Source organism: Cornus florida, unplaced genomic scaffold (genome assembly GCF_030987335.1).
Source record: "Cornus florida cultivar Cherokee Brave unplaced genomic scaffold, ASM3098733v1 CherokeeBrave_3.0.0_Hap2_Chr10, whole genome shotgun sequence".
Lineage (NCBI taxonomy): Eukaryota > Viridiplantae > Streptophyta > Magnoliopsida > Cornales > Cornaceae > Cornus > Cornus florida.
In genome coordinates, this window is record NW_026775580.1 from 103,976,720 (window position 1) to 103,996,958 (window position 20,239).

Consider the following 20,239-nt stretch of genomic DNA (forward strand, 5'->3'; position numbering starts at 1 on the left):
TTGTAGTTGTAGATGAGTCTTTGCCTTGAGTTTTAACGGTAACAAAAAAAAAAATTCCATAGCTAATGCCCATTTTCACCTATGAATGTTGTAGTAGTCGTCTTTCTTAATTCTGATCGATTTGAATAGACCTGCTTATAGCAGCTATACATTGCGACTAGAGTTCAAAGTTCAAATACTCTAAGCAAGCACTTCATTTTTGTTTCACCTTTTACGTACCAAGAAGACTTTTTAAGTTGGATATATATTAATTTGGCTTTTCGTTTTGCAGCTAGCTAGCTAGCAACAATGGTGGTCTTCAAGACATACTTGGTGTTGCTGGTTTTCATGTTCACAACTTCATTTGCTTCAACAGCAAAACAAACATATATTATTCATATGGACAACACCAAGATCACAGCTCTAGAAACATCCCAATCAGATGAAGGCGTCAGCAATTCCAAAAGATGGTATGAAACAATCATGGACTCCATCACCGGCCATTTGTCAGCTCAAGAGGAGGAAGAAGATATATCACCTCCTGAGCTCCTTTATGTCTACGAAACCGCCCTTTCAGGTTTCTCCTCGAAGCTCTCCGCCAAACAACTCGAATCACTGAAAAGCATCGATGGGTTTCTCTCCGCCTCTCCCAATGAAATGCTAAATCTCCACACCACACGCTCACCAAAGTTTCTTGCGAAGGCACAGTGGAAGCATTTAAAATTTCATCAAGTTAATTAATACTATAAAGGGATCTCATACCTTTGGACGATTGATTAATCGTCAACACTCCAAGAATAATAGTGAATTAGATTGGTTCTCCTTTTGCCTTGAACACCAGTAAACCTTCACCTCTATATCCCCGGAATACACAGGTTTGTGAAAACCCTATATCTCTTACTCTCGTTCTTCTGTATTATGTCAGATAGTGTGTCTACCCGAATAAGAAAGATATATCGTGTATACAGTTGGGGCTAGAGATGAGGATCAAAAATGAATTCTTATCCTAGCTCCATTTAGATAGAGATAGAGTTATCCCATAACTTTATCCTATCTAATTAATTACCATAAGCACCACAATAATATTGTAATTGCACTCTACGATTCAGAAATTACAACAAGGCCCTTTCATACTAAATAACTATAACTAAGTCCTTCCACTACCGAATATCCATAAGTAGCCCCAAGGAAAATAAATATTGTCCCACTTAAGGCATGCTTACTTCTTATATTCCTTGAGTAACCAACTTAATCCTTATTATCACTGAATTTCTTTTATAAAATAATTTTCAAAATAAATAATTTAGTAAACATTTTACTAAAATGCCCTGCCCAGGTTCCAGTAATCAAACTTATTAAATTGCATCAAGGGGATATTCTAACTCTTATAAAGAGTGTGGATTCCATGTTGAACATTTGTGTTCCCAGAGCTCCAACAATAGCCACCCAAGATACCATGGTATTGATCTTAAAAGATCTCACATGTTGGTAAGTCAAAGTGACCAATACTGAAACTTGAGTCCACTAAACCTCTCAGGATTTAGAGCTTAATGTATTTAGTAAATAAGAATCACACCAAAATAATAACAGTAATTTTTATGATGTGATCTTATGGTGATCACGTGAGCTATTCCCTCGGATTTAGCATCTCTGATTCGATGCTTTGACCTTAACTGCATTTTAGAGTCTGATTCTAGAAGCCCTTCACAGCAATCAAAGAGGATTGGTTTGGCCTAAGTCTTGCCGCCGAACGCTGGCCCTGTGTCTTTTATTTGTCCTATCGGGGGAAAGAGTAATATAATGACACGGACAAAGTGTGCCGCGAGCAATCTGTTTTCCTGTTGTGCGAGATATAGGCCTTGGATCTTGTCCTCGTCTAGTGAGCCCTTCAAAACGAAAAGGGAAGGGAGTTACCCACTGGATGGGTCGCCGATCCCTATCCCTCGCCTTTGATAATTGGTCACCCAAAGAATTGACTGTTGCTCTTTCTTTAGGCAATCCTGATTGAGATCGGGGAGCGAAACCCTCGTTTTGTGTTGCTGAGACATGCTTCGAAGGATTAGCCGCACAACAATCAAATTCGTCCTCTATGTCCATTTATTGGAGCTTTAGTGCCTGCTAGACCCACTTGTTGATGGATTCTACAATCGGTACTTGAAATGTGAGTTTGGTCCCAAAGCGTCGCTTGCCTAGCCTACTTCACGAGAAACCCAATCCCTTGAAGGCAAGACCTAGAAGGTATTTATTGCACAAGCTATCCTCATTTGATACGTGCTATCGTATAGTAAGAATAAGCCAGCGTTTCCGACCGCTCCCTCACCTTCGCTGCGATCACAGGACCAAAGAACCAAAAAAATGAATTGTATTGACATTGTCTGGCCAGAGAATCCCTTTTCGAGAGCTTTAAGCCACTAGATACCTCTCTCTCGGGGTATTTCCTATTGATGCCTGTCTCGGACTATTGCGCCGGAGAAAGGTCTTCGCCCAAAAAGGGGTCGATGAGTAAAGGGGTTGAAAGACTTTCATCTTTAAACTCCCCAGCTGGGGTTGAATGAATTGGATGCGTAACCTATCTCATGAAGGCTCCTTGGCCTATCCATATGTATTTTGTTTTCATGTGCTAACCATACCATTAATTAGCTTTTCGAGTGAGCAGGACCCCCTTATGGGGCTCTCTTTTTAAGAGATCCGTTCGAGAAGTTGGGCTGAACGGGAGCTAGCAATCCGGACCGTATTGAAGAGGTTCCTGAGAAAATCAGTGAAAAAGAGGAGATTCCATTGTTGTTCCGTGTACAGCAGATTAAAAGCTATTCATTGGATCCCATCAAACATCCACTAATCAAATCTTACTTTTGCTAGATGCTTTCATATTCACGAGTCAAACCTTGTTTTCTTGAAGAATCTCATGCTTCACTGAACTGGAATTTCTCATGATCGACCCCTTCTTCCTTCTCTGCTCATGCCAATGTTCGAGAATCTAATACAATCAAACTTGGCTGAAGCTTCATTCATTGGTTTATCTCATAGGACCCTGAGGATATGCTACTTCGGATGCTATAATGAGATTAGACAAGGAAACCCCATTTGTTCCATCCGCGGGTTCAAGAGCGTCAGTTGGTTGAGAATTGCTCGGGAATTCATTGATATAATGACTTTGCCAGGTTCTAGGGGGCTACTCTTTTTTCTTGGCCCACTATTGGCCAAACCATCTAGGCACTAGGGCCAATGTGAGTAGGAATTTCAAATGGAAACGTTCCCATTGCGGTTGTTCCCCTTGCATTGAATGCAATATTTTTCAAAAACTTTCACCCCAATGTGAAGCCTTTTCTTTTTTCAGGTTTAGCGTCGTTCAAATCCCCTCTTGTTAACTAGCCTACTCTCCACGAAGCTTGTATCGAATTGCCCTTCCGCGATGAAGGCGCTCCCCTTATCCCTCCTGGCCGTGTGTGGGCCACACTGACTCCCTACTTTGTGCTGACCTTTTTGCGTCTACACACACCTAGTCAACCCTCTCGAGCGAAGGTCCTAAACAGTAAGGGATGCCCTAGATCACCAGATAACGGGTGCTATATGGCCTAGCAGCAGGTGTTCCATGAACCGGGAAAGCCTCTTTTATAGGCCTTCAGTCTACATAAAATGTTAAAAAAACGTGATTTCGGACTTACACTTACTGCATTCTTGAACAAGTGCCTTACAAGGAGACTTTTGCACCATTGGCTAACTTGGTAATTGTTCGAGAGTCCACCGGGTGGGTTTTGTTTATCCTTCTAGTTTCGAGTGTCTTCTTGGAGCTTGGAGGAGAGGTAGTGACGGGCGGCCTTTCTTTCACTGAGCCCATAGGGTAGTTGCAGCCTTGAACTTGAGGTGAAGCTACGTGATAAGGGCCTCTTTTGGTCATATTGGCGAAGCAGCTGGCCAATCCAGCTTCTTGACTTTCCAAACTAGGTGTGTGTATAGGGGCTATATCCTTCACACATGCATTTTGAACATGTTTTTTGGGAAGCGATCGGGGCGAAAAAGCTAGCTTCCCTTTCAAACAAAGCATCTGAGGTATTTGCACCATTTGTTAAAGCTGGGTAACCTTAGGCCGGCGGTGACCGGCTCAGAGCGAGCCGCAGCTCTTCGTGCTCTGAGCGCAATTGGGCTACGGTTTCTCGGTCCACTTTCTTCTTCCTGAAAAGAGGACAGGGATGCCGCGTCGCATTCCAGATTATCCAGATGCTTACGCTGGGTCCGGGCCGTGTCTCAGTCCCAGTGTGGCTGATCATCCGAAAAGACGCTCTATCGAAATGAGGTTCAATGGCGCTTCTCGTGACCTTTAAGCCACTTTCGCTCCCCTTTTGATAGATTACCTAACAAGTAGTTTTGTTGGTTGGTTAATTGGTCACATTTTATTCATGAAATGGGTTGGATTGAACTTACTTGTGCTTATCCCTTTGCTTCATCGTAGTCTTGGACCCAAAACAGCAACAACAACATCTGCTTCAAAGAAACACTTTCAAACAAACTATCTTATATGAGTTGGTCGAGGTAAGGGCGGGCAAAGACTTTCTTAATCTTTGAGAGGTATTTCCCATGCTTGATCTTTCGTGACTGATAGGTGAGGCAGTGGGCCCTAAACCTTTTATTATAAGGCTTCCCCTGTCTCCACTTCCACGTGTCAACAGTTTTCATAAGTTGGGGATGTAAATGCTTCAAAAAAGGATCAAGTCTAGAGCTAGGTTCATTCGTCTGGTTTGATTCTAGGTTTAGTTGCTTGAAACCATGCTAAAATGCATTATGATTTCCCCCTCTCTTACCTAAGATTGTACTCCAAGCACACTAACACACTGCCTTAGAGTCAACTACCCTAATAGTCGAGACAAACCATCCTATCTTATAGAGGTAAAGTGTAACACCCCCACATTTCCCACGCATAAGTTGATCAGGCTTATACACGAAAAACGAGGGATATCAAAAACAATTGGCAATATACAAGCATGGAATACAAAATGATGGAAATAAAAGAATTTAGACAGGAAAGAAACATTAAATAATACAACATCCATCCATCCTTTATTTAATACAGTACTTCGTTACAACTTGGAAATCCTACGTCAGGGATCCCTAAATATAACCCTGAGAGTTCAACGTCAAAAGTAAATGAAAACTGAAACTGAAATACTACATAAAACTTCTACCCTGCACTGGATTGTAGGAGTAGATGAGTTCGGATGATGGTCCCACACTGCTAACCTCAGCCTTGAAACGGATACTGACCGTATCCTGAAATAACAACAATGGTGGGTCAACCCCACGAGCAAGTCCTCTCTACTATGACCCAAATCAGAGAATCAAATAAATTAATCATTATGAATCGGATGAGTACTATATCTGTATACATCCTATGGGAACTATCCAATGTATAACATGACCTCAACCAGAATAGACGGTGATCACTTAGACTCACACTAGGTGGTCAAGTGTCGCCTTTCCCTACCCGGGAAATCAGCTATTATACATGGTGCACGGTACTGACAACACAGACTATAACGAACTACACAGTGATAACACCTCGCAAAGTACTGATGAATATACTGAGCATATCAATTAGGCAACACATGCCAACAATATTAATAAATATACCGAGTATGTCAATTTAGGCAACACATGCCAATAATATTAATAAATATACCGAGAATGTCAATTTAGGCAACACATGCCAATAATATTAAACCACATACCCCGACAGCCACACATCTGTCTATCGCAACGAATGCATAAGGTATAAATGAGTCTAAACTTATTAGCCAGCTCATATGGTTCTATATGGCAACACATCCATATAATATAAATGCGACATAATTAAACAGTCCATTTATTTCCTGAAATGCACACAGCATAATAATCATGGTTTATATATCAATTAACAGTATAAACATCCTATAAGATATCATGGATAATTTATCTGACTAAAACCATGGCCTTATTTAATTTAACAGTAATGTTTGATACCATTAAATACGATAATAACACTATTTATATTTAACAATGTCGTTAAATAAATCACATTAGTATCCGTACTGCGAACGAGCCAATAAATGCTTAGAAAAGATTAATCGGCCATAAGAATAAGTAACGGGTGTTAAAATAATAATTTCGTGGCCCGTTAAACCCGTAATTACCAACACAGTACCTAAAAATCCAAGTTTAAGGTTCTGGAATTTACAAAACAGGCCCTAGGGGTATTCTGGTAATTTCCAGTAGCTGTAGGGACCCCACACGCGCCCTCACGCGCCTCCCAGAGCCTCCCCACGCGCAGCCCAACCTTCCCCACTCTCCCACGCGCCTCCACGCGCGTCTGGCATCAGCCACGCGCTCCCACGCGCGTCTGGAGAGTCCCACGCGCGCGCACGCGCTGCCACGCGCGCACTAGGGGTGCCTTGCTGACGCGGCGTGTGCTGGTTGGTCGGTTGCATCAGATTTCCTACGTGCGCGCCACACCGGATCAATCCATCTACATCTCCTCCATCCAACGTCCACGGATCCGGGTGTACCGCGGTATCATGGACCGCGATGCACCGGATCAATCAGACTCCACTAATGGCCAGGATGCGCGCGTACACCCTCCTATGGTGCGCCGCGTCGCACCGGATCACTCCGGTCGTCTCCCCCACTGCCGGCGACCGGAAAACTCGCCGGAAGGTCGCCGGAAATTGCAGAAAATGCCCGGAAAAATCTAGAAAATTCTAGAAAAATCCCTAAAGTCTTATTTAATTATTTTTAGCCATTATAAATTTCATAGGACATTAAATAAATATATACCATCCTATATAATTAAAATTCCATTAATTGAATAAAATAAAATTAATAATTTATTAACCTCTAAACCTTGGCTCTATGCATAAAACTAAACTAAACAATTAATTTATTAATTCAAAGGGGAAAAGTAGATAATAACTTGCCTTTTTGGATTTACAAATAAATCCGCCGGTCTGCGCGTAGTCGGGTAAAATTGCCTACACCGGTCCAAGCTTCTTTCTCTTTCTCTTTTCCTTTCACTCTTATAAAATAGCTCTCAAGAATTTATACTTTGCTTCTAACTCCCTTTATTTTCTTCTAAGGCAAGCTAGTTAATTTATATACAAAATATATAATATAAATATTACAAATATCTTATTTTTTCATCAACTAACCATCCTCCCAACCATATGGCTTCAATTCCAACCATAACCATTGATGCAATCCTATCCTAATCTCTAATTTCATCATGACTTTGGTTTAATACTATTATTATTATTATAACTATTATTATTATTATTACTAATATTATTATTAATAAACTTTTATTATTATTATTATTATATTTTTATTATTATTATTATTAAACTAATATAATTATTATTATTGTTATTACAAAATAATATATTATATCATCATAATACTTTATAACACAAATATAATACTCTAATTAACTAATATTGCTTAATTAAACATAATCAACAAATAAAAGTAATTAAAATAATACATGCACAATTAAATGAATAAATTTACTATTTTAACATACACAATTAATTTACATGCACAATTAAATGAATTTAATAAAATAATGTAGTATGCACAAATAAATAAAATTAATTAACCTAACACAAAATTAATTTAAATACATTCTTTAAAATTACGGGGTATTACATAAAGTGTGTTATAGTCTTACAGATAAAAGTGCCCAACTTTTATCACTGACTGTGAACAATGCCAAGGTGCAAGAAACCGGTCAACCCAAATCTCCTGCGTGTAAATCTCATTTACACACTTAAGTCATCTATAATGCAACTTGAGGACAATAATGCATCTCATGCAAATATATGTAAAGCCCAATGCATGAATATCATATTTATAAATAAAATATCGAATTGATATTAATTAATTGGCTTGTAGAGCATATAATCCCAACAATCTCCCACTTGCACTCAAAGCCAATTACCATTACATTTAACACCCATCCCTTCAATATAAAACTCAAACACCCTAGTTGGTAGAGTCTTAGTGAAAGGATCTGCTAGGTTATTTGCAGATGCAATCTTAGTGACAATAATATCCCCAAACTGAACTATTTCTTTAAAACACCACCATGCTTCCATCACTCTTCTTGTATACGCAAAGCCCATTCAGATTCTAATCAAACCAAATGTTTTGTGTCACAATCATTCGTAATCTTTTCATAAGTATAGAGGGATCTTGCTCTTCTGGGATCACCTCGTCAGACTTTCCCAAGAGCATTAACCTATCAAATGGCCTGATAACCCTCCCACTACATTAAGGTTCCGATATAATAAGAGATTCTGGACTCGTAGTTTCTGATGTCTTAATTATTTCAGTATCATATAAGGAGTGAGGTATAAGAGTAATTAAATAAAGACTATCCATCAATGTACCAGAATAAATAAACAATTTATTTTTATTTATTAAAACTTCTAAATCAAAAATATTGAAAACCTAGGTTTTGAAAAAACTGAAATAGAAATCAAGTATCTTCTACTCTCTGGTACATAAAGACAATCTTTAATAATAAACTCCTATCATTTATTTCAAAATAACTACTCCTACTGATACTGCCACTACCCTTGCTTGTGAAGCAAGATGAAGATACATACCTCCCCTTCACTCAGTCTTCTGGTTTTCTGGAACCCCTTCAATAAATTGCAAATATGGTTAGTGGCTCCAGAATCTACAAACCAGGTATCCGTAGATCCAACCACATATCATGTCTTAATAATGAGTGACTGAAGCATACCTTCAGAGTGCTTCTTTGCTAGATACACCCGACAATTCCTTTTCCAGTGTCCTTCCTTACCGCAATGGATACAATTTCCTTTGATTTTAGCCTTGCCCTTAGCCTTGACAATTCCACCACTAGTACCAACCTGTTTGGGGACAGTGGAACCTTGCTTCTTATAATGGTTCTTGCTTTTCGGCTTTCCATGAGAAGAAGAACCATTTTTCACTGTATGAACACTCCTTTGACCCTTAAAAATACCTTCTGCAGCTTGCAAAGCATTCAGCAGTTCTGATAAAGAATAAGTCATACTATTCATAGAATAATTTAGTTTGAACTGATTGAATGACTCTGACAATGATTGCAGAATTATATCAACCTGGGTCTCACCATCTATGTCTGCCCCAAGAACCTCCAGTTCATTGAAATAAGAAATCATTTTTAAAAGGTGTTCGCCAACTGGAGTTCCTTCGGGCATACGAGCTGTAATACCCCCTAATTTCGGAACACGGGTTGATCAAGTCCGCGCACAAAATTAGGGAATATCAAAACAATTAAAGTATTTAAACAAGCACAGATTACAAAATGAAATAAAGAATAAAATAAAACGCTGAAGAAATCTAATTAATAGTAAATCCATTAATAACTTCCAAATGGTTACAGTTCGGGAATCCCGTAACTCAAGGACCCCTTAACCAAAAGTTACTATGTAGAATTCCAACGAAATAAATACTAATCTCAACTGTAACAATAATAATATCCTACTTGTAAATAAATAGAAAGAATGGATAAGTCCTCCAGCTGCGGATCCTCAACCTTGATACTTGACCTTCTAACAACCTGAAAAATAAATCGCGGGTTAAACCCTACGAACAAGTTCCCTCTACCAAAACTCTGAAAGCCAATAAACAAATCATCTATATCAAAACAAACCCTGATAAAGTTTAAACTTTAATATACCATGCTATAAATATATATAAATACTTTTATACAATACAATAATCCTATCTATTAATAGGTGCAATTAAATTGTTAAATCCATTTACCAACGATTAATTAATAATCAGACCTAGACCAAAACCATCATTTATAAGTTTCCTATAAAATAAACTCCACTCACCTTAATTCCAACCTAACCAGTAATTTAACATTTTAGCTATAAATTACATTTAAATGAATAATCCACTAAAATCCAAAACCTAGTAATACTTTTGATTGTTTAAATTCCATGTTCAGAAATTTAAACTTTCACAAATCATTCATGTCTCCACCCACAATATTTTATTAATATATACCAAGTAATACACTAATATGTAACCACTAGATTATTCTAATTTAAGAATATCTAACTTAAATCCAACTCATACCTACCGTACACATAGATGAATTTAATCATCTAACATACATAGCAATTTAATTTTGCTATAGCAATTCAACCATGCTATTATGAATATATTTATCTATATATTGGCAACTCAACCATGCCTCCTCAAGTATATATATTTATACTTTTAATTAGCAATTCATCCATGCTTTCCACGTATGTATTTTATCTATACGAATAATAAGGCAATATATTTAAGCCTTTGGCAACTCATCCATGCCTACAATTCAACCATGTACCAACCTTAAACTTAACTAATAAGCTAAATCACACATACACATCTCATGCATATAATAAGCATGTCAATAATTAATAACCCACATATTCAGATACACCAAATAAGACTTATAATAATAATTATCTTAAATGATATCCATATACAAATATATTATGTAATATATACGTATATAATATCTTCCATACTATATATACATATACAGATGTATATATATATAACTACTTCCTTCCATCCTAATCGCAAGTTAAATAAACCATATACTCATGTACGATTATAGATAAATAACTAAATAATATATATATATATATATATATATATATATATATATATATATATATTCATTTCCTTCTATAATAATCATTAATTTATTCTGTTACACACGCTAAAGGCTACCACATATCTTAGCAACACTCTACAGCCTTTAGAAAAACTAGAACACATCGAGACTTATTCTAGAACCTCTCCGGACTTTACCGGACCTTTTTGAGACACCAAATACCTTACCACGCGCCTCTACACTCTCCGAAGCACCTTGCACGCGCTTCCACACATCTTTCCACGCACGCACGCGCTCACACGCGCCCTCACACGCGCTAGAGAGTGAGCGCACGCTCACACGCGCTGCCACGCGCGCGCGCGCGCGGCCACGCGCTGCCACGCACGCTGGCTATTCCTCTTGCTGACGCGGTGCGCTCCTATTGGTTAGTTGTACCGCGTCCCTGCTGGTGCGCTGCAGCGAATCAATCCACCATCATCCACCTCATCCAACGGTCTAGATCAGCGTAGCCATCAACATATTATACACCCTAATGCACTGAATCAATCTATTATGTATTTCAAAATTCAATGCCCCAGATTCACATGCACATACTTTTAGCATAGGCCGCACCACACTGGAATATCGCCTTTCTAAACTACCATCAGTGCGTAAACATATACAGTATATATATATATAATTAATTTGCACATATATAATTATATATATATAATTCTAAATATCCGAATTTTTCTAAAAAAATATCAAATCAGTCCAGAAAATTCTAGGAAAAATCCACAAGCTTAATTTATTAATTTTGGCCATAACTAAATATATGTAATTATATTTTGGTCCATTTAATTTAATTAATCACGCTACATAAAGTTAAAACAAACTATAAGAAAATTTCAGAAATAATATTTAGTTAACCTTCCCTCACATACAATATTTAAACTATCCAAACAATTCATACCTATATTCACATGTTTAAATCTATAAAAAAAATTTCAAAAAAAATCAACATGCTCATCTAATTCGATTAATAATTTAATTCAATACAATACAATTATTATTTCAATAATCAAGGTGATAAGTTTATGAGTTCTAAGATGAGAAGTAGAGAAGAACTCGCCTTTTCTTTTCCAGATCCGGTCTCCTCTTACGTTCTTTGATCCGGCCTCCTCCTCGTTAGCCCTTCTTCTTCTCTCTCTAATTCTCGTATTTTTCTAACGTAGAAAAACTCCTAACCCTAAAGTCTTATATGTCTATTTATACACATCCAAAAACCTAAATCCTTTTCCCATTAGGATTATCATATAAAATAAATAATATTTATCTTTTAAATAATATATATACATACATATATTTTAATATAAATATATATATATTACCTTCCATATATAACCATTAGTTAAATAAATTATATATACCTATATATATCAATATATAATTATATTGACATATATGCCCCTACACATGATTTAATAATGAATTAATATACACATGTAATTATATAGGTATAATTATGCAAAGATAATTGTTAAATATCCTCCCAACCACGGGCCTTTACCAATTAACCCAACAAGGCTTCCTTCAAGCCCAATACCACATCCGTTGGTCCAACTTCCTTTAATCCCAATCCAAATAACTTAAATACCTAAAATAATAAAATTAAATTTAATAGCTACCAATAATTAACAATAAAGTTACACCAACATAAAATCACGCAAATCAAATAAACACTTCACTAACTAGCATTCCACAAATCAAACACCATATAAATTTAACAATTAAAATTACAAAATATATAATCTAATTAAAACAATACAATTTACCTACGCACTTAATTAAATAAAACAAATCACAACTATCAAGCACCTAATTAAATAAAACAAATCACTTAAAAATAATAATAATAATATAATATAACTTAATTTAATTAATAAATCCTTTTTAAAATATCGGGGTATTACACGAGCATTCATAATTTATTTCATTGCGACTTACCGTGCCGCTCTACTTTGTTCCCCAAACATTTCCTTAAGGTTCAACAAAATGTCACGAACAGTGACAAAAGACTAATGTTGATGTTGTAAAACATTTGACATTGAAACTAAAATATAGCACTTGGCCATTTCATCAGCCTTTTGCCACTTCTCGTACATTTCTTTTAGCTCCTGGCTATCATCAGGGCCAGGCATAGGAGGGCACTCTTGAGTGAGCACAAATTTGTACTCCTGTGTAGTAAGAACAATGTGAAGATTTCTCTTCCAGTCAACATAGTTTGACCCGGTTAATTTGTTGTCCTTAAGTATAGCAGCAAGTGGACTAAAAACATTCGACATCTGAAATATAAACATTCATGCATAAATAAAAGTGCATACATTTTGAAACAAAAATTAAACTTTAGTTTTCATATAATCTCTTAGTGGGCCTCTCTAAACCACTAATGTAATGAAAACATCGGTAATCATGATCCATGTAGGTATTCACTCGTTTCTCTTAGGGGGCAATAAGAACATGCCACTACCAAGAGATCATGTCACTACCTTGATTAGACGGAAACAATTTCCACCATATCCCACTGTCTAGGCATCTCATGCCAAATGAAATATGGCAACCGATTTATCCTTGGCCTCTAAGTGAAAATACCCCCTGAGGTGGAGCGTACTCCCACTTAGTCAAGTGTATACCATTGTCTAGAAGTAGTGCAATTGAATGAGGTCCGTCTCCCAATGGTGATCGTCCCCATCCGCCTGCCGCTAGTTCTATCATGCGAGATCTATATCTAGTAACCAGTGAAACAAATAGCCTCCGAAGGAGCACCCAAGATTGGTGGCGAGGTATTTGTTCCACCTTACAATAGATCAACAATGGAAGGCTGTGGAATTTAAAATTAAATCCCGCTCCCACTTGATTGTTTTAAAATTAGAGAGTTTTCTTTAAATTTTATGCATCTCATGTATAATAACATCATGTTAAAACATTAATTTTAATCTAAAAAATATTGGAATATATATATATATATATATATATATATATATATATATATATATATTAGGCTCAATGAGCCTAAACCATTTGGGTCAAACAAGCTCAACTTCTTGAGCTTAATTATGGAATAATCCTACACTTTTCACAAAATTTAATTAAAATAAAATTTTTAATTTTCAGAAAATCATATTTTAAAATTATTTTGGAAAGTGCTAATTTTCCTAAAACCACCCAAATAAAACATTCTAATTTTATTTAGTTTAAAATTAACCAACACATAGAATATATATATATATATATTCATGGATAAAATATACCATTCAAGCAGATAATCATCACATGCATATAAACATAATAAGTAAAAATCATATTGCACCAAAAAGTGCAAATCCCCTCTCGTGGCCGGTTAAATATCATCTCATGATCACCTTGTGCTTCCAAATTCCTCCGTTGGAAGCCTTTAACTCTTATCTTGTTTGAATCCTTTCTTGAACTCTTCAAGAATTTCAACCATAAATTTAATAAATATAGTACGAGGCTTTGTCCTATACCCAATTTAGGGTTTATAAAAATTCTAAACAAAATAAAATAAAATAACCTTATTCGGCTAGGGAAAAACCAACCCTAATTAATTAATTACATCACATATAATTAAATAATAAATTAAAACTCAACCGGGCCATGAGAGAGATTAAATATTTAATCTGTACCTACAATCAAATATTTACATGCATACAAATAATATGTGTATACTCTATGTAAATTTAGTTCCTTAATAGATTGCATAAGAAATAAATAAATAAATAAATAAACACACAATATACACATTAGTTATTTATAACCCAAACAATGAAAAACTCACTGTTTTAAAGTGATAATTACTTTATTTAAAATATGAATATAAAATGTAATCACGTTACCTTTAACTACCTTTATTAAAACATTATATATAAATCTATATTTATATATAAAAGGAAAGCAAGTGTAATCACATTACCTTTGACTACCTTTTTGAAACATTATATATAAATCTATATTTATATATATAAGAAAAGCAAATGTAATCACGTTACCTTTGACTATCTTTTTGAAACATTATATATAAATCTATATTTATATATATATATATATAAGGAAAGCAAATGGTAATCCAGACAATATGTACGAGACCCATCGCATGGGATAATTCTATACATAGGTAATTTTGAATTAAACAACAGTAATGTGTTACTCTAATCATTGTTTAATAATAGCCTTAAATAAAGTATAAGTTTCCAATTAAACCTCAAACTAATAATCATCTCTGGACACTTCTAACTATGGTTAAAAAATAATTTTATTCTGGTAATCTTTTGATTACCTGTGTCCTAATCACCATAGAAACCAAAAGTGGTCACCAACAACATGTCATTTATTTATGTATTTTTAATCCGTGAAAACTTACTTTTTCACAATAAACTCAAATACTGAGAGTTTCAAATTGATCATTAAATAGTAATACTTAAAGGACAAATAAAACCCATACTTAAAGGACAAATAATAATATAGATTTAAATGAAACAAGAGAACAGCCTTTGACCATCTTTCAATACCAATGACTGTTTTGGCAAACTCTCTGAACCCCATCTAATTATTTTATTTTATTTTATTTTATTCACTGCTACCATATTTCCATCTAAAAGTGTAACAGTAGATATGAAAATAAAAATAAAAATCCGATGGGTAAAGATCCTATGCCAACCATTTTGTTCAAACTTATAGAATACTAAATATATAATATTATATTCATTAAAGTCATCAACACAAAAAGAATACTAAATATATAAGATCACAATAATAGGTACAGCCACACACAAATATAGATGCTCATGTGATTTTAATCACCCATTCTGATGGGTGTTATCCACTGAGCCACATGGGTGATAGTAATCACCCACTCCCATGGGCTGACCACTGTGTCACGCAGGGAATTGTCAATGATAAATATAACAGTTATATATATATTAATTGCCTTTTGATGTAAACCCGTCTCATGGGCGAACAAGACGTGATCACAAGCTGTCACTAATGTGCGGCAGCGGCCCATACAAATATAACAGTTATATATATATATAATATATGTTGTTACCCGATCACCATCTCATGGTTAGCCGATCGAAAAAAAATAAATAAATACATAAAATAAAGAAATACAATTCATGAATATAACATCTATAAATACATAGATAATAATCACGTATTCAAATCATCACTATGATTTGATAAAAAATATGTGGGTTGCTCTGATACCAATCGAAGGCACAGCGGAAGCATTTAAAAATTTCAGGATCATATCCACGTGATATTTCATCAAGTTAATTAATACTATAAAGGGATCTCATACATTTGGACGATTGATTAATCGTCAACACTCCGAGAATAACAGTGAATTAGATTGGTTCTCCTTTTGCCTTGAACACCAGTAAACATTCACCTCTATATCCCCGAAATATATAGGTTTGTGGAAACCCTATATCTCTTACTCTCGTTATTCTGTCAGATATTGTGCCTACCCGAATAAGAGAGATATATTGTGTATATAGTTGGGGCTAGAGATGAGGATCAAAAATGAATTCTTATCCTAGCTCCATTTAGATAGAAATAGAGTTATCCCATAACTCTATCATATCTAATTAGATAGAGATAGAGTTATCTCATTACTTTATCCTATCTAATTAATTACAATAAGCACCACAATAATATTGTAATTGCACAATAGGATTCAGAAATTACAACAAGGCCCTTTCATACTAAATAACTATAACCCAAGGAAAATAAATACTGTCCCACCTAAGGCATGCTTACTTTTTATATTCCTTGAGTAACCAATTTAATCCTTATGATCACTGAATTTCTTTTATAAAATAATTTTCAAAATAAATAATTTAGTAAACATTTTACTAAAATGCCCTGCCCAGGTTTCAGTGATCAAACTTATTAAATTGCATCAAGGGAATATTCTAACTCTTATAAAGAGTGTGGATTCCATGTTGAGCATTTGTGTTCCCAGAGCTCCAACATTAACCACCCAAGATACCATAGTATTGACCTTAAAAGATCTCATATGTTGGTAAGTCAAAGTGACCAATACTGAAACTTGAGTCCACTAAACCTCTCAGGATTTAGAGCTTAATGTATTTAGTAAATAAGAATCACATCAAAATAATAACAGTAATTTTTATGGTGTGATTTTATGGTGATCCAGTTCAGTATACTCCAAGTACACTAACACACTGCCTTAAAGTCAACTACCCTAATGGTCGAGACAAACCATCCTATCTTATAGAGGTAAAGTGTGTTATAGTCTTACAGATAAAAGTGCCCAACTTTTATCATTGACTATGAACAATGCCAAGGTGCAAGAAACCAGTGAGCCCAAATCTCCTGCGTGTAAATCTCATTTACACACTTAAGTCACTTATAATGCAACTTGAGGACAATAATGCATCTCATGCAAATATATGTAAAGCCCAATGCATGAATATCATATTTATAAATAAAATATCGAATTAATATTAATTAATTGGCTTGTAGGGCTTATAATCCCAACATCTTGGCCTTAAGAGTGGCAAAGGTCTTTGGGAAGCTCCAAACTTGGCTTCCGACGTCATAATCGGTGTCGCTGACACTGGAATATGACCGGAACACGCCAGTTTCAAAGACACGAGCATGACTCCGGTGCCTTCCCGATGGAAAGGCAATTGTGAGAAAGGGACAAAGTTTGGGCCATCAAATTGCAACAAGAAGGTTATTGGTGCAAGAGCATTTTACAAAGGGTACGAGGGTAGTTATGGCAAAATCAATGAAACATACGAGTATCGATCAACTCGGGACTCAGACGGTCACAGAACACACACTGCTTCAACTGCAGCCGGTAATGTCATAGCGGGTGCGAACTTTTTGGGCAAGGCCAATGGCTCAGCTGCAGGCATGAGGTATTGTTTACCACCGCTTATGCCTAACCAATTGGGACTTTAGTCCCCCTTTTCGAGTCCCATAGTGGACAAATGTGAATGTGTACTTGCCTAACTCAAAATCAAAAACAAAAAAAATTAGTAGTTAAAAAGTGTAACGTAATTATTTGTGTTGTGAATCAGGTATACAGCAAGAATTGCAGCTTACAAAGTTTGTTGGGCACGAGGCTGTTGTAGCTCTGATATATTAGCTGGTATAGACCAAGCAGTCCGCGATGGTGTGGACGTGTTTTCACTCTCTCTAGGAGGCGGTTCGCCACCATATCACAGTGATAGCATTGCTATAGCTACATTTGGTGCAATTCGAAAAGGGGTTTTTGTCTCGTGTTCAGCTGGCAATTTTGGCCCCCGTAGTTCAACGGTAACCAATTCGGCACCATGGATGATGACCGTAGCTGCAAGCAGCCTAGACCGGAGCTTCCCAACTACTATTAAACTTGGCGATGGACGGACTTTCAGAGGGGCATCACTTTATTTTGGTAAGTCTACTAAGCAACTGCCAATTGCGTATGCCCAAACTGCAGGTGTTGGAGTCGATGCTGCATTCTGTGTTGAGGGCACTCTATCAGCTAATCTCACCAAGGGGAAGATTGTTATTTGTGAGAAAGGAATGAATGGGCGGACTAACATGGGTAAGCAAGTGAAGATGGCTGGTGGGGCTGGAATGATAATATTGAACGCTGAAGATCGAGGTGAAGATCTTAACGCTGATGCACATATTCTGCCAGCCACTTCTGTGGGTGAGGTAGATGGGCGTGAAGTCCAATACTATGCAATGTCAGCAAAGAAACCAACTGCTTCCATAGTGTTTGAAGGGATAACGTATGGCAATCCTGCACCTGTGATGGCAGCATTTTCATCAAGGGGGCCGAGTAGTGCTGGGCCGGATGTGATCGAACCGGATATTACTGCACCGGGTGTGAACATATTGGCTGCGTGGCCACCAAATATCAGTCCATCCGGTCTCAACAGTGACAAGAGAAGTGTTATGTTCAATAGAATCTCTGGCACCTCAATGTCCTGTCCTCATGTTAGCGGCTTAGCTGCGCTGCTTAAGTCCGTCCACAAGGACTGGTCACCGGCGGCAATCAAGTCGGCCTTAATGACAACAGCTTATATCCTTGACAACAAGAAGGCTCCGATAGGTGATCTTCGTCCAGAGAGGGAGTCTGGTGACTTGAAATTGGCTACCCCATTTGTATTTGGTTCGGGTCATGTTGATCCTAGGAGAGCTTCTGATCCAGGGTTGGTTTATGACATAACCACTAAGGAATACTTGAATTATTTGTGCAGCCTGAACTACACATCTTCTGAGATTGCTTGTGTCAGGAGGGGAATTCACTTGTCCTCATCATACAAGTACTCTTCGGCCAGGTGACTTGAACTACCCTTCTTTTGCAGTTAATTTCAAAAGTGATGCCCAAAACATTACATTCACACATAAGAGGACGGTTACGAATGTTGGTACCCCAGTGAGTAGTTATGCAGTCAAAGTGGTGGAACCCAATGGAATATCTGTTATGGTTGATCCTAGAGTTCTAAAATTCAACAAGTATGGGGAGAAGTTGAGTTATAGAGTCACTTTTGTTTCATTGGAGAAACCAGATGGTCCATTTTCCCCTCCTTTGTTTGGATCTCTAGTTTGGGAGTCAAGGAAATATAAGGTTAGAAGTCCAATTGCAGTCACTTGGCCTAGCCCATTTTAATGATTTCCCAAGCCTATTTGAATGATAGGTTTGGATTTTTTATTCTCTGCAATTTTAATGAAGTTAATTGGATTCGTGATTGTCTACAATTTTATAAATGTTATTCCTCATTTTTGGGATTTTAGGGGTCATTTTTCCTAATACTATTTTTTATGTACTTTGTATTTTACGGTTGAACTCTTAGTCTATACATACAAAAAGCGTCCTAGAGGAGTGCAAAGCATAAACAATAGGCCATAGAATTGCAGAGAATAAGTCAATGTGCAATAGGCCACAGAATTTAGTAGGAGACCAATTACAAAACTATTATGCTTAATATTGAAGAAATTAGTATATATGATGAAGTATTTTTGTACACTGTGAGTTTGGCCCAAATACAAACCCAAAGGGCCCAATACTAGAGGTTACCCATTGTAGCCCAGCCCAATAAAAATTCAGGTGTGTAGCCTAATAATTTCTATAAGGCTATGTTTGGTACAATAAAAAAGAAAATAAATGATAAGATTAGTTAGGAGAAAAAATAAATAAAAATATAAATAAAATAAAATAAAATAAAATAAAATGACATGATATAGTTAACCATTTAACGTGCTTGGTTGATTAATAAAGAAATAATAATAATAATAATAATAATAATAATAATAACAATCATATTTGGGAAAAGAAAAGAAATGAAAGTATTATAATGAATTTACAATCATATTTTTATATATTTTTGGACAAATTTAATATTAATAAAATTTCATTTAAAAAACTAACATTTTCTTCCATTTCCTCCTATTTTTGGAAGGATATCAAAACCACACATCATATATAATTTGTTTCTTCTGAATCCCTGGTAAAAAATTATACCTAACACAACATTTAATTTCCTTCTATAACTTTTCTTTTCTTTTCCTTCCAATCCCGTCCAA

At 36.0% G+C, this 20,239-nt stretch overlaps 1 pseudogene; it reads left to right on the forward strand.

Annotated features, from left to right (window-relative positions):
* Positions 1-288: 288 nt before the first annotated feature.
* On the forward strand, positions 289-19,325 carry LOC132278306 (subtilisin-like protease SBT1.1; annotated as a pseudogene).
* Positions 19,326-20,239: the final 914 nt, after the last annotated feature.